Genomic DNA, 13,726 nt, shown 5'->3' with positions numbered 1-13,726 from the left:
GGCCTTAATGTCCTCAGGCAAAGACTGGAGACAAAGCCAAGAATAATGCCTTATGACAGACCCAAAAGTCATAGCCCTAGAAGAGGCATCAGCAGCATCACAGCTACACTTGCTAGAGTGGCGAGCCACTTGAGAAATAGAACTTAAAAGACATGAGGCAGAAAATTTGCCTTCAGAATTAGGGGAGGCCAGAAATATCCTGACAAGCCTAAGCAATAAAGGCGAGAGAATATCAGGTCACATGGGTCTGGTAATTAATAGCCCTAAAGGCCAAAGTAGCAACAGTGTAAACCTTACCAATCTTCTCCATTGCCCTACTATCCTTATCAGAAAGCAAAAGTTTGGAAGCGGTACAAGCTTGAAAGGCTTGTCAAAAGAGACTGACAACACAGCACTTGACAATCCTTAGGGACCTTATACAACCTATCAGGTTTCTTAGGAGCAGAAGGGTGAGAATCAGAGACTTGGAAGCAGCAATGAAAGTGTCTAACAAGGCAGCCAACATAGGAGGAACTGTAGATGGTTTAGGAGTATCCACCTGAAGCAACCCATAATGTCTCCTTGAATATCAGAGGATTAAAAATCCCACGTAATTTTCATCATCCTTACAATTGTGACCCCAATTTCTCAAAAGAAGACTCAGGGCTGACAAACTCCTCCTCAACCGAACCATAAGCTAAAGGCCAGGCATCTGTGAAAAAAAAAAAACAGAACAAGGGCCTCTCATCAGACTCTGAATCCTCATCCTAAGAATCCAGTACCCCAGGCCATTTAGAAGAGGTAAAGGTCCAAGGAGAAGTAGGCACCAAAATCCCTTAAGAAGGCTTCAGGGCCATCAAGGCAGAAAACAAGCCCTGAGTAAACTCTTGCCATTCTCTTTCAGGATCCTGCAGACAGACTAAAACATGCTTCGTCTTTTGTCTTTTTGGAATGAATATCAGCCCTAAGAAATACCTGAAGTTCCAATCCTTGTCGAAATTTAGAGTACCTAGAACCTCCTCCCTGACCAATATCTACAAAGTCCCTTTAGGACCTTCTGAGATAATCAACTGTGGTTCCCCCTTCACATCCGGTGCAGACACTTGCAAAGCCTCAGAGGACATGTGAAAAGACTGATCCATGCCAGCCTCTGATAGATTCACAGCATAGGAATTCAATGTAGATCCAAATGACCCACAGAGATATTGTTCGCTTCTAGAAGGACATGGAGCGAATAGCTCAATAATCCAATTGACGCTTCTTGGCCTTCTTACCTAGTAGAGTATCTCAGGGTTAATGGATTTCCCCCATGTTACCCTGGGCTGTTTAAAGTCATTGGTTTTCAAGACAAATGGCCAGGTGAGAAAAATACAACACCAAAGAAAACAAAACCAATGGGACACTTACCCGATGGCTTAGGTATTCAGCACAGTAACAAGGCATTCAAACCAATGAGCAATAATGGCATTCAGACTGTTGGCAGAGAGTTCTGGGTAACTGCATCACTTTTATACCCTATGTCCTGTGTGATGAGCATATGCATGCCATATGCTGTATACAAGATCATAAGGCTTTGGTCTATTGGCTGAACATCGGGGTGCCCTGGGTGAGAGATCCCTACAGTTAAGAATACTGCAACAGTGACATAGGAGGACATCCATCATGACCTGTGACAAAGAAATGGAAAAGAATAAGCTGAAATTTACTAAAGGATTCCAAGACATTACAATCCATTTAGATGATGATGTAAAGATGAAAACAAATTTTGGGAAAAAGTTGACTACACTAGAGGGTGGAGTTTTCCTTTATGAGTGAGGTGAACTTTGACAGGTTAACCAAGTTTCTGCTCTACCATCCAAATAAGGCAACAAAGTCTTGATTGTCTCTATGGTAAAACCTGAGCTAGCTGGCGAAGCTGAAGGATACCACCTGGATAGAATAACCCAACAGGAAAAGAATCGTTTATGCAAAAATTGCAGAACTTGAGTCCCTGGAAAAGTGCATATTTACAAAAATATAGCACATTCAGATAATGATAAATATTTTTTTTCTGTAACAAACATGGAAATAAACTTGAAGAAATAAAGATATCAGCATCATTTGGAAAATGCATCAACAGCTGGGGGGGCATTATTAGGATGCTTAATCACATTATAAGCAGAGTTTCTAATCCACAATCCAGTACATAAAAAAAAAAAAAAAAAAAAACATGTTGCCATCAGTACAAAAAAGGTACCATATTAGTACATAAACAGGTAGGTGAAGAGACTTTGTGAAACTTATGTGCAATGCTATACTAAGCTTCTACTAATTAAATAGCAGCTGAATGTCAAAGAACTATTTTAATTAATATAACTTTGTAATAGAGAACTGAATCAAAATGATCTGTCAGATAGGTTTGTTAATGTTTAAATTGATATGGAAGTACTAGGCTAGCTGCTATTGTGTTCCATTTTAAGAATGGCCACATTTTCTTCAAGGCTAAGAATCAAACCATATTATATACCGTGTTTGTGAAGTAAACATCTTAAACATTATGCCAACTCCCAATGCAAGACCTGCATTTCTACAATAGTAATGAAATATCAAAATGGTGCTGTTGCATTTTTGGAAAAAGTGCTGCTTTTTGAATTGGCACCTGTGCCAACTTTCTGCAGCAGGGGCTAACATGCACAAGAAATATTAGCAATTCTCCCTAGTGTATGAAGCAAATGGCCAAACTATTACCAGCATGTGCATACATGTACCTACAAAAAAAAAAAAAAATCAAGCCCTTCCACTTCATCGCTATCAATGATGGCCTACTTCCATGATAAAGTCTCTGCTGTAATGCTGCTGGGCGTACCATTATCAGGTAAACTACAGTAAAAATATAAGAAAGGCAACCACAATTTAAAAGGTCAAAGCGTGCATTAAACTGCACTGTTCTGCTTTACATGTTACTTTTATTAGCCATGTACTTGTCTGTGCTGGTATTCACTGCTGTAGGGCATGGCAATAAAAATGGCAAGGTGGTATTTCCCATAGGAGGACAATGTATGCAAGCATGGCAATGTATTTACATGTATTGCTAAAGTGCTGAAGGGACTCATCTCAAAATAGTAAATACATAAATCAAATAAATAAAACCCTGTATGCTTTATACTGCTTGCAGTTCACAATTTTTGGTTATGTAACGACACATGCAATAGCTTTAATGTAACAATGTAATTTTTTTAATCAGGAAGCTCTCTACTGATCCACCCAGTTAATTTAAGTTATTTAAGCAATGATACATAAAATACTGTTTTACAAAATAATTTTATGAAGACCTTTTTTTAATGGAAACAGTAATCTTATAAGACTTAAATAGCTATATGCAAAAAAATCATTTAAAACAGGCAAAAAAGGAATGGCAAACTTTCTTGATTTGAGAGAGCCTGGCACTACACAGCCATTTCATATGTGGTCCAATACATCTTGGAAATCCATTGGTATTACTTCAAGTTTGTCAAGTCTGATATTTTATTCCTGCATTCACTTATCCCCCCCTCCCCAGACACACACTACTTCTAAACCACTTCTGATTAGTGTTGTAACAGTACTTGTGAAGGCAAGAAAAGTACAGTTGTGTACACTTACCATAAATGTAGATGTTCGAGTGTATTCACTGTTGCAGTCATTACATTTGGGTAATCTGCTGGCAGGTTGCCGTCAGTTGGCCTGATTAACAAAGGCTTGGGTCCTGCGTCGGTTGCTGTTCCTTCTTCCATGACGTCAGGGGTATAAAATAAGAAGTTATGTACCTACCATAACGTTCCATGTTAGTTGTCTTCTCTCGCCTTCTTTCTTGCTTGATGGGTTCGGAGCCGATCCTCGGCTCCGACTCGGCACTTGCTTTAGCTCGAGAACTCCTTTTACCAGCTCGAGGCAGCCCCATATCCCATGATGCAAGGCAGTAAGTACCCAGATCTCGTTTGTTGACAAGGGCAATAACACCAAGCATAAAATACTTCCCAAAGGAAGAAGAAACTTAGAGATGGAAAAAAAGGACCAGGTTTGAATGGTCTTTAGCATAATAGTTTCTTATACAAGGTCTGTCCAGGCCAGGGGGAAGGAGGGAGGGTCGCAAGAAAGAAGGCGAGAGAAGACAACTAACATGGAACGTTATGGTAGGTACATAACTTCTTAATGTTAAGTTGTCAATCTCGCCTTCATTCTTGCTTGATGGGACCGCGTCCCTAGCACCTCTATCCTGGGTGGCTCAATGGAACAAACTCTTGAGGACTGTAGAGCCAAAACTGGCTCTGTCCCTGGCGGCCAAGTCCAATTTGTAATGGGAAACAAAAGTGTGAGGAGTGGCCCAAGTGGCCGCTGCACAAATAGTGTCCAAAGGCAGTCTAGCTTGAAAAGCTGTAGAAGTAGCTAAACTCCTAGTTGAATGTGCTTTAGGTTTTGAGCACAGCTGTTTTCCCCTGATCGTATAAATTTCAGTGATGACCGAAGAAAGCCATCTGGACAAAGTCACTTTAGAAACAGGAAGGCCTGTGTTATTATCCGCATAGGAAACAAAAAGTTGATCAGATTCCCTAAATTTTTTGTTCTGTCCAAATAATATCTAAGCTGACGGTGGACGCCAAGATAATGTAGCTTTTGTTCAGCTCTATCTGAATAGTTAGGAAAAATACAGGAGATCAATGGATTGATTCAGATTGTTTTTGAAGCGACCTTAGGTAAAAATGATGGATTAGTTCTCAAAGATACTCTGTCTTTGTGAAAAATCAAATAGGGGTCGAACCGAAGAGCATGAAGTTCAGACACCCTCCTGGCAGATGTAATAGCCACTAGGAATAAAGTTTTCCAAGAAAGATATTTCAGGGAACAAGAAACAGCTGGCTTGAAGGGGAAGAATCAAGGATGTCAGCACTAAATTTAGATCCCACTGAGGAGGAGGATTCCTGATTGGAGGCTTTAGTAGGAAAATTCCTTTCAAGAAGGCCCTGCAGAGCCTATGGGACATAATATTATGATCTGCTATCCCAACATGAAAATTAGAAATAGCAGCCAACTGAACTCTGACTGTGGAAGAAGAGGAGCCTGCATGAAAAATCTCTGCTAAGAAGTCCAGAACTGCCTGAACAGGGCAGTAAAAGGATCAATATTTTGGGCCTTAGCCCAATAAGAGAAACGTTTCCATTTGCTTGTGTAAATCCTCCTGGTAGAGGATTTTAGTGAAGCTATTATGATATCTCTAACTGCTAGAGATCAAAGGAAGCCTGGCTAGGGAAGGAAGTGGAGCAACCATGCTGTGAGGTTGAGAGAAGGGATTGACCGGTGCAGCTGACCGGATTGGTGAATCAGTAGATCTGGCACTGGGTCCAGATGCCACGGCTGCACCAAAAGGTGATGATGGAGGAACGGGAACCAAACTTGTCGAGGCCAGTAAGGGGCAATGAGAATCAATTTGGCTCTCAAAACGGTAGCTTTCTGGATCACCTGAGGGATCAGAGGAAATGGGGGGAAGGCATAAAGAAGTGTCAGAGCGTCTCTGGGGGGATGGCCTGATAGAGGGAAGAGGCTGAAGAAGTCTGGACATTTGCTGTTTTGGGGAGTAGCAAAAAGATCGCAACATGGACGACCCCATTCCAGAAAAATCTCTTCCGCTATGGATTGCTTGAGAGACCACTCGTGAGGCATGAGAATAGCTCTGCTCAATCTGTCCGCTATAATGTTGGTTTTCCCAGGGATATGCGTTGCTACCAGAAACCGATGAGAGGAGATCGCCCATTGCCATAGTCTGAGCGCTTCGACACAAGGGTAGGACTTGGTTCCGCCCTGTTTGTTGATATACCAAACTACAGACATGTTGTCTGTGTGGAATGCAATTGTCCCTACGGGAAGAAAGTCGTTGAGGGCTTGCAACGTTAAAAGCACTGCTCTCATCTCCAGGACATTTATGTGCAGATGGTACTCGAACGGTTGCCAAGTCCCATGAACCATCCTGCCCTGATAATGACCCCCCCACCCGATCAGGGAGGCATCCGTGGTGACAGTGGCTATCGGGGACGGAGGTACAAAGCATCTGCCTTGGTGAACCTGAGACGATGTGATCCACCAAGCAAGATGTTCTTTGCATGTTTGTGTCACCAGAATCTGGTGACGCATCGGGAGTTGCTGGTATGACCACTGTGTGAACAGCATCCACTGAAGGAGGCATGTAGAATCGAGCCAGGGAAGAAGAGTAATGGCCGCAGCCATGAGACCTAATACTTTTAGAACCATTCTGGCCTGTACTTTCTTGCTGGCCAGAATGATCCTGACATGAGTCTGAATGTCTGAAACTCTTTGTTCTGTAAGGGTAGCTGACATCCGAACAGTGTTTAAGTTTGCGCCTATGAAGGTAATAGACTGGCAGGGCGATAAGGATGACTTTTCGAAGTTGACTGAGATGCCCAAATGAGAACAAAGGTCTATTGTGTAATCCCTGGCTTGTATAAGCTGATGCCTGGTGGTGGCTGATAGGAGCCAGTCGTCGAGATACGGAAACACCTGGAATCCTTGACGCCTCAGGTGAGCCGTGACCACTGCCATGCATTTGGTGAACACTCTGGGGCTGTAGTGAGACCAAAGGGCAGGGCTCTGAACTGAAATGGCTGGACCCCAGCCGAAAGCGGAGAAATCTCCTGGAGCGGCTGTGAATTTTGATGTGATAGTACGCATCCTGAAGATCTATTGACCACATCCAGTTGTCCTTCTGTAAGAAGGGCAGAATTGACTGAAGAGTGAGCATTCCTAATCTTGTCTTCCTGACAGACTTCTTGAGTCCGGTGAGATCCAATATTGGTCTCCAGTCTCCGTCTTTTGGGGACCAAAAAGAACCTTGAGTAGATTCCGGCTCTGAATGGTCTGTTGTAACTGGCTGAATGGCTCTTTTTGCAGTAGTTTTGAGATTTCTGACTCTGCAATCTCCCTTAGACCGGTGGTACATCTGGAAGGGAACTTGAGGGGAAGGGACTTTCCTCGAAAGGAATTATGTAACCCTTGGATATGATCGACTGTACCCATCTGTCTTGAGTGAGGGAATGCCAGGCTTCTGGGCACCCTGATAATCTTCCCCCGACTGCCTCCAAGGAGGGACAGCCGGGCAACACCTCAGGGATGCTGAAAGGGCTTGTCAGAGAGAGGCTCCCTGTTTCCCTGGTTCTTCGGACCCTCTGCCTCTAGAGCGTCTGTTGTTGTTACCCCTCTACCTCTAGGGGTAAACTGACCACGTGAATCCGGCGTGACTCCTTGAGATTTACGGAACCACATCTTCCCGCCCTTCTGTCCTTTGGGATAAGGTCTAGAAGGGTGGAAAACGGACTCCAACAGCAGAAAGAGTCTTGCCGCCCTGCTCACACCTGGTCAAGGTCTCCTTCACCTGAGGGCCAAACAAAGCTGACCCATCAAAGGGAGAATTTGTGAAGGACGCCTTAAAGGGATCCGCGAAAATCACATAGCCGCATCCAGGCTTGGCGCCTAAGAGCCACACCTGTGCTCTGCGTTTCTACTTCGCCCATCCGCAGCATAAGATATTAGCCGCATGGAGGAGTTAGCAATGGAATTGAGGGTTCCTAGCTGCGAAGCAATCTTTTCCTGAGCCCCTGCAGCTGTAGGATCCTGAACTACTTCCCCAGCTCCTTCAGGATATCTCTGGAGTCTGGTGAAGTGACAAAGATAATTCAGCGAACGATAGCAAAGGTCGCTGAGGAAAACATCCGCTGCCGCATCTATCCATGGTCCTAGAGTCCTTATTAGGAGGATGGACGGGCACGGAAGGATCTGCAAGTTCCTTTTGGTGGCCGCAGCCACCACCATGGCATCAGCGGGACACCCTTGGTAAGGAATTGTTTGTCACTAGGGCAGTGATAAATTTAGAAGGCCTCCTAGGGACTGGCTCTACAGAGTCAGGAGCTGTCCACGCCTTTCGGCAATCACCTGCATAAGGGGTCGAAAGCGGAGACACCCAGGAGGTGGAGGGCCGAGATCCAAACGCCTCTAGGTATACTGACTCATCCTCAGAGGGATTGTTGGTGGGCCAGTTTCCCTCTGTTTCAGAAGTTCTAGGATGTCTGAAAAGAGACATCCTCAGAGGGGATCTAGGGATCCCTCTGACTCATCAAAGTCAGTATCCGACGTGACAGACTCGGGGAGTCTACATGCTTCCTCTTACAAGTCCTCTTCCTAGGAGGATCTCCCGAAACATCAGGAGAATCCTCGGAAGAGGGGAAATTCCCAATGGGGAAACCTGAGGCGGAGGATCTCTGGGTCCTGTAGCAAGAGAAGTGGCAGAGATGTCAACAGGTACAATAGAGGGAGGAGCTACGGGAAGAGACTGTTGACTGATACCAGTGGCCAGTACACTCTTCATCACCTCGAATGCTCCTCCCAGGCAGGTCCGAGAGAACCCGCCCAAGAGCTAGGAACCCAGGGACCACCGAAGAGAAGCATCCGAGGCAGATGTCGGAGCCGAGCTCACCAAGGCCGAGGCTCCAAGGGGAAGAGCGGTTCGGACAAGGGTCCGATGCCACTCACCCCTCGGAGGAGACCATGGAAGCCCGACCACCGAATCCCTCTAAGGAAGAGGAGATAAGAGTAGAGGCTGAAGGAACAGAAGGGGTATCCGTCCTCCAGCCGTAGCAGTAACTATGCCGAAGACTCCAACCCAAGCTCTGGGGTAGAGTTGAAGGAGGAACTGTAACGGGTGTGGACCAACAGTCGCCTGCTGAGACGGACTGTGAAGCATTTGGGCCAGTACCTGTGACTTGAGCAATCTGCTGACCACTCTCTAGGTCATGGTCAGACAACCTGGATGACCTTGAAGATCGCTCCGATGGCTCCGCTCCGACAGAAGAGGTGAAGCCGAGCCGAAGTATCGGCTCCAAGGAAGGCGACATCGACCTCTTCCTGGAATGAGCCATCGCAGCCGACACTACCGATCCTGTCGGAGCCGGTTTCTTGGAGCCGACAGAACGCCGATGTATCGGCTCCAGCCAGAGCCGATACAGCCACCAAAGTAACGGTGTCGGAGCCGATCGGAGCCGACACCGATGCCTGTGCCACATGGGTGTCGGAGCCGATCGGAGCCGACATCGGCGGGATACGAAGTTTCGCACCGATGGCCATCGGTGCCGGGCTTAATGCCAGAATCGGCTCCAGCCGAGCCGATCTCGACTCTGTACGAGTCGGAGCCGAGGCCGCAGGCTTAGAAACAGAAGCCTGGGCCTTGGAAACTCTTGCTGGTTTCGGTGGAGCCGACTTAGCCGGAGAGCCCTCCGGCTTAAGAAGGCCCCTAAGAACCAGTTTGTTATGTCTCTCCTGCAGGACTCTCTGGCTGAAGGAGTGACAAATAGCACAGGAGTCCTGCAGGTGAAGAGGGCCCAGACACAGGTAAGAAGTGTGACCGTCTGTCAGAGACATTTTCTGACAGCACGAGTCACACTTCTTAAAACCTGAAACCCTCTCCTTTGACATGGTGCCGACACACAAAACACACACACACCAGTCAAAATAAAATTAAATTACACAAAAATACCAAAAAGGTATTCTATAAACACCAACACACACACCCTAACAGGGGGGGGATGGGATAGGGATAACTAAGAACAAATTCAAAAAGACAGGGAAATTCTGTCAGGAAGTGATAGAAATTAAATTTAAACTATATAAAAATTAGTTTTTGACTAAAAAGGGGCTTGAAAATCACAAAGTGAAACAACTTACCAGGAGCTGGTAAAAAGAAGACCTCCCAAGCGAAGCGGCAAACGAGATCTGGGTACTTACTGCCTTGCATCATGGGATATGGGGCTGCCTCGAGCTGGTAAAAGGAGTTCTCGAGCTAAAGCAAGTGCCGAGTCGGAGCCGAGGATCGGCTCCGAACCCATCAAGCAAGAATGAAGGCGAGATTGACAACTTAACATCATGCAGCCGATGCCATTACATCAGTTTTTCTTCCCCAGATGGGGAGCAAAATATATACAAGTAATTAAAAACACAAAAAATAAACCTCCACACAAAAGCAAATACACCAAAATGGCTTTTAAGCATAGTAAAAGAAAGTAGAGGTACAGTAAGAGAAAAACAGGGGACTGGAGGGAGGGTAACCAGGACTGCAACAGTGAATACACTTGAACATCTACATTTATGGTAAGTGTACACAACTGTACTATGTTCTTAGTGTTTCACTGCTGCAGTCATTACATTTGGGTAGACTCCCAAAGCTATGGTTTGGAGGATGGATGTATACAGCATTAGGACCAGCTATAAAGCCCTGCAAAACAGCAATGGCAAAACCAGCTCTGGATTTAGAGAAAATTGGTTAAGTGATGATGCTTGGTGAAAGTATGAACTGAACTCCAGGTAGCAGCTTCTAGAATATCCCTGGTAGGAACACCTCTGAGAAAGGCTGTAGAAGTAGATGCAGCCCTGGTGGAATGAGATCTGATCCCCTGGGGGTTAGGTTTTCCATGGTGCTTATAGCAGAAATGAATACAATGGCTTATCCATTTAGAAATGGTTTGTTTTAAAATAGCCTTCCCCTCTGCCCCTGCAACAAATGCTATCAGCAGATGTTCAGATTTTCTTCGAGATTTAGTCCTGTCCAAGTAGAATCTAAGTTGTCTGTGTACATCCAATGAATGCAGAATCCGCTCCCTCTTGTTCTGTGGATTGGGAAAGAAAGTTGGCAAATGAATGGACTGATTAAGAGCCACACTGGATACCACCTTGGTCATGAAGGATGGATTGGTCCTGAGCGACACCCTGTCTGCATGAAAGATGATGAAAGGCTCCACTGCCATAAGGGCCTATAATTCAGATATCCTTCTAGCTGAAGTGATTGCTAAAAGGAAGGCTGTTTTCCAGGAAAGACATTTTAAGTCTGCAGTAGCAGCTGGCTCGAAAGGAGGTAGAGTGAGCTTCTCCAATACAAAGTTAAGGTCCCAGGCAGAGGATGGAGCTCTCCTGGGTGGTCTCAAGTTTTTGGCCCCTCTGAGAAACTGCTTTAGCAGAGGATGAGAGAAGAGGGGGGGGGTCTGTGTTGTAATGAGCTGAAATGGCTGAAGCATGGATTTTAATGGAGGAAAAAGACAGGCCCTTGTGAAGCATCTCAGTTAAGTATTGCAAAATCTGACGTAAATTGGGCGCTGTTGTGCTCATCCCTTGAGATTGATTCCAGGCACAGAAACTTTTCCATCTGTCAGCATAAGATTTCTTTTCATAAGTCTTCTCGCCTCCAAAATGATATCCATCACAGGTTTGCTGAGGGATGCTAAGGGGGAATTTAAATGATTAGCCAAGCTGCAAGATTCAATGTTTAGAGCTGAGGGTGCAGAATTTGGTTCTCCTGCTGAGACAGTAAGGAAGGTGTCTGAGGCAGGTGTCATGGGGAAATTTGTGACACACTGCGCAGGAGTGGGTACCAGTGTTGGCATGGCCAGTCTGGAGCAATCAAAATCATTTTTGATTTGTTCTGTTTGACTTTTAGTAGAACTTTGGAGAGCAAAGGCAGATGGGGAAAGGCATAGACTGATAGGTGTTTCCAGCTGAAGGACAGAGCATCCACTTTTCAGGCTTTTTTGTGAGGAGTTCTTGTGCAAAATTTGTCCAGCTGGTAGTTCTGGGGTGAGGCAAAAAGATCTATGTCTGGGCTCCCCCATTTGTGTGTCAACATGTTGAAAATGCGTGGTTCCACTTTCCATTCATGTGGGTCCATGAGATTTATACTTAGTTCGTCTGCCAGAATATTCAACTTTCCTGGCAGGAATTGAGCTTGTAGTTGTACTTGGTAGCTCAAGGCCGTGTTCCACAATGCCATGGCTAGTCTGCAGAGGGGGAAGGAGTGTGTACCCCCCTGCTTGTTTATGTACCACATAACCGTGATGGTGTCCTTCTTTACCATTAGCTGTCCTGGATGAAGGTAGTCCTTGAAGGCTGTCAGAACATATTGTACAGCTAGCATTTCTTTTTGATTGATATGAAGGTGCATTTGATTTGGGCTCCATTTGCCCTGAATGCACTTCCCTGCCAGATGAGCCCCCCCCCATGCGTAGTCTGATGCGTCTGTAGTTAGGGTTTGGGTGGCAGGGGGTGGTGAGAATGGCAGTCCCTTGTTTTGGTGGCAGACCTCTGCCCACCATAGGAACTCTAGGTGCAGGCAAGGAATGATGGGAATCATTGTTTCCAGGCTGTGACAATGTTGATTCCATAAAGTTTTTATGTACAAGTGTAGTTTGCTCATATGCAGTCTTGCATATGGAATTAGAAGAATGCAGGAGGCCATAAAACCCAAAGCTTGCAGTATTTGTCTTGCAGATAGCTGGGTTTTTGTGGCCACCTGTTTGAAGTAAGTCATCAAATGAATTTGCTTTTCTGGTGTAAAGTAAACCATTTGGGCAGTTGTATTCAAGCTTGCACCCAGGAATGTAACTTTTTGAGAAGGTACCAGTTGTGATTTCTTTTCGTTTATGGTGTACCCTAGACAATTTAGAACCCTTTTTACAAATGCCAGATGTTTTAGAAGAGTGGCCTGGTTTTCTGCCTGAATTAGACAATCGTCCAGGTATGGATATATTTGAATATTTCTTTGCCTGCAAAATGCAATTACTGGAGCCAGGCACTTTGTAAATACCCTGGGCGCAGTGGATAAGCCACAGGGCAGTGCAGAGAACTGATAATGCAAGTAGCCTGCTTTGAAGCGTAGGTATCTTCTGAAAGATTCCCTGACAGGGATATGCAGGTTAGCCTCTTAAGTCTACAGCTGCCAACCAGGCATCCTTGCCTAGCATAGGAAGTAACTGGTGAAGAGTCAGCATCTTGAATTTTAGAACGTCCAGAAAGGTGTTTAGAGTAGACAAGTCCAGAATTGGACGCCATGATTTGTCTTTTCTGGGTACCAGAAAAAGTCTGGAATAGAAACCTTGTCCCTTTTCCTCTTCTGGTACTAGTTGAATAGCGCCCATGTGTAGGAGGGAAGGTACTTGTTTCTGAGCCGCTGCCCACTGATTTGGGGGCAGGTCTGGCCACCCATTTGGAGTTGGCAACGTGTGGAAATGAAATCTGCATCCCTGGGACACTATATTTAAAACTCATTTGTCCTGGGTTATAAGTTGCCAGTTTTTTGCATGAAGAGCCAGTTTTCCCCTCAAAGGGGCGGCTGAGAGGTAAGTGCTTGGTAGTGGAAGCACCACATTGCTTAGTTCCGAAAGTCCCTTGGGACTGAAACCTGGTGCTTTTGGAGTGTCTGGGTTTGGCTTGAGTGGCTCTGGAGGGAGCTGGAAAGGACCAGTTCTTAGTAGGCCAGTGCCTACTAAATCTTGAAGGTTGTACTTGTAAGAAATCTTTTCACAGTTTGCACAGATTTAGCTTTATCTTCCATCTTTTTTAGAACTTCTTCAGCCTTATTGCCAAACAGATGGTCCTGATGCAAAGGAGCATCCAACAGTTTTGCTTTAACATGGTCAGGCAGAGATTGCACCTTAAGCCAAGCATGCCTTCTAAGCACAGACCCAGTAACAGCAGCCCTGCAAGAGGCTTCTAAAGAGTCAAAACCACAATGCAAAGTATGTTTTCCAAGTTGTTCAGCTGAATGCAAGAAATCCTGTACATCTTTATTTTCCACACAATCAGAAATCAACATAATATTCTGTTTAAGCAGTCCCATGATATGCTGTTGATATTTTAGCATAAGAAATTGACAGTTTAAAGCCCTGATTGTCAAGGTTGCAGAAGT

This window comes from Protopterus annectens, chromosome 17.part0 (genome assembly GCF_019279795.1).
Source record: "Protopterus annectens isolate FY-2018-M chromosome 17.part0, PAN1.0, whole genome shotgun sequence".
Taxonomy (NCBI): Eukaryota; Metazoa; Chordata; order Ceratodontiformes; family Protopteridae; genus Protopterus; species Protopterus annectens.
Note: the sequence above shows the minus strand (reverse complement) of the source record.